The 2929-nt window shown below is 49.8% G+C and overlaps 1 pseudogene; it reads left to right on the forward strand.

The window, feature by feature from the left end:
* Positions 1-253: 253 nt before the first annotated feature.
* Positions 254-2574, forward strand: LOC136309437 (calponin-2 pseudogene; annotated as a pseudogene).
* The last annotated feature ends 355 nt before the right edge of the window (positions 2575-2929 follow it).

The raw sequence follows: 2929 nt of genomic DNA on the forward strand, positions 1-2929 counted from the left end.
CCCTCCCTTAACTCAAGACAGCTAGAGTCCTGCCCAGGGCTGGACACAGCTCATGCTTGGGTGAGGGCTTCCCATATATCTCAGGAGCTTGGGGACAGTGACCTGAATTGCCCAGTTATATCCCATTATTCCATCAACACACAACCAGCTTCTCTCCATCAGGCCCTGGGGCAGGACAGGAGATCTGGGAGAATTTGAACCTGTCTTATCTTTGAAGACCATCCACCTGACTGGTAGGGTTGGTCAAGGTCACATGACTCTCCAGTACACGGAAGTCGATGACAAGTCTTATGGGAAGGAAAGCAAAAGGTCTTCCCTGAGGAACCTGCATTCCCCTTCAGCAGAGATGTTGGCCGCTCGCCCACACCCCCTCTCCTCTCCTTCCGGACAGGCTGCTGGGTGCCTTTTCCAGTCTCCCGGCGGTTTGGTGTGGCCACGTGACTCGGCTGTGGTGGCTGAGTGTGGATTGAGGTGATGAGTGCCACTGCTGAGCCTGGTTCCTCAAAACCCCAAACATCCTTGATACTCTCATCCCCCTCTGAGAGGCTGGAAGAAAGATCCTCCCCAGGGCGACCTCAAGGCCCACATCTTGTGGATTCAGCCCAGTCCCAGAAGGACTGAGCAGAGAGTTGCCACCCGCCCAGACTTGTTACATGAGCAAGAACTCTATTTCTGGCACACCTGCCAGGTATTTGTAACAGTCTATGTGTTATAGCCGCTAGGGGTATGCTAATACCTCTGCTTTGAAAGCCTGACTTTCTTCAGGACCTAACCTTTCCCCTTCTCATCTTTAACAATTGCCTTTGGTTCCATGGCACTGAGTTACCAAAGCTGTTGTCACAACTTCATTCTTTGTAGTTTTAGATGAGCAGAGCCTTAGTTGTTAGTTCTGTTTGTATTCTCTTTATTTTGGCTGGAATTAGATCTTGAACTAGATTTGTTTCAGGAAGGATATGTGAGTGTTAGAATTCCCGAGGGTTTGAGAATGTAGCTCTCTTGTCTTCACATGTGACCGGCATGCTGTGTGGGTGAGGCATTTTGGGGAAAACCCCTTTCTCCATTTCTCCTCCAACTCTGTTTTTTTTTTTTTTTTTAAATATTTTTTTAATTTATTTATTTTTAAATTTTTTTATTTTATTTATTCATTTTAGAGAGGAGACAGAGAAGGACAGAGAGAGACAGAGACAGGGGGGGAGGAGCTGGAAGCATCAACTCCCATATGCGCCTTGACCAGGCAAGCCCAGGGTTTTGAACCAGCGACCTCAGCATTTCCAGGTCGATGCTTTATCCACTGCACTACCACAGGTCAGGCTCTCCTCCAACTCTGTAGACATTGGCCCAGTGTGCATTGACATGGGGAAGTCCAAGACCAGCCCGTGGCAGGAACCAGCCAACACACCCAAATGGAGTGATTGAAGAGAGTTTAATAAAGGAATTGTTTGTAGTTACAGATGAATAAGACCTGAGGAGTTTACATACAGTTTGGCAACTGTGGCTAGCTGATAACACTATTGTATACCTAAAATTTGCTAAGAAAGCAGAACTGAAATGTTCTCACCAAAAAGGAAGGAAGAGATATATATGTGAGGTGGTGGCAGTGGTAATTAATTTGGGGGAACCTTTTACAATGCGTCCATTTATCACATTGTAGTTGAGCTCCACACAGTTCATTCAGCAAGGGGATCTTGTGAGGGCTTTCACCCAAGGTCAAGAACCAGCTCCTGCCCAACTATGACCCTCAGAAGAAGGCAGGACTCCACAACTGGATCAAGGGACTCTTGGGCCTATTGATCACGACTTCCAGAAGGATCTGAAGGATAGAATTATCTTGTGCACGCTCATGAATGAGCTGCAGCCAGGCTCTGTTCCCAAGACCAACCGCTCCACGCAAAACTGGCACCAGCTGGAAAACCTACCTCTCCAACTTCAAGACCATGGTCAGCTATGGCATGAACTCCGTGGACCTGTTCCAGGCCAACGACCTGTTTGAGAGTGGGAACATGACTCAGAGGCAGGCGTCGCTTCTGGCTCTGGCAGGGATGGCCAAGACAAAGGGGTTGCAGAGTGGCATGGACATCAGCATCAAGTACTCAGAGAAGCAGGAGTGGGACTTTGATGACATCACCATGAAGGCAGGCCAGTGTGTCATCAGGCTCTAGATGGGCACCAACGAGTGTGCCAGCCAGTCAATCATGACAACATGGGGCACAAGAAGACATCTGTATGACCCCAAGAACCATGTCCTGCCACCCATTGACCACTCACCCATCAGTCTGCAAATGGGCACCAATGAGTGTGCCAGCCGGGTGGGTATGATGGCTCCTGGGACACATCTGAGACACCAAACTGGGGAATGAGAAGTGTGACAACTCCTCCATGTCTCTGCAGATAGGCTACGTGCAGGGTGCCAACCAGCATGGCCAGGTCTCTGGCCTGGGCTGGCAGATGTATGACCCCAAGTACTGCCCACAAGGCCCAGAGGCTGATGGGGCTCCGAGGTCAGCCAGGGTCTGCCCAAGCCCAGGAAGGTCCCTGGAGTTCCTCCCCTACTACCAGGAGCAGGCAGGCTACTGAGGCTTCCTTTGTGGGGTGTCTCCCCACACCATCTCCCCATCTGGGATTTGGGTTTTTTCTGTGTTTTCATCTTGTTTTTCTGTGTTCAAGTGCTTCCAGCTGAGGGTCTGTGAAGGTCAGATCCAGATGCATGTACGGTGGGGGTCCCTCCAGGGCACATCTGGGTAGCAAATTTCCCAGCAGGCTTTCGGCCAAGCTGCTGTGGGAAGGAGACACCTGTGCAGGGAGGGAAACTGACCCCAAATGGCTTCCGGCTGCTTCTGCCGCTTTTCCCTTTTCTCTGCTGATCAATTTGTGGTTTCTGTGACCCACAGATGTTTTAGGCAGTTTTAGCAAAACAAAAGTAATCTTTTTT

This window comes from Saccopteryx bilineata, chromosome 6 (genome assembly GCF_036850765.1).
Source record: "Saccopteryx bilineata isolate mSacBil1 chromosome 6, mSacBil1_pri_phased_curated, whole genome shotgun sequence".
Lineage (NCBI taxonomy): Eukaryota > Metazoa > Chordata > Mammalia > Chiroptera > Emballonuridae > Saccopteryx > Saccopteryx bilineata.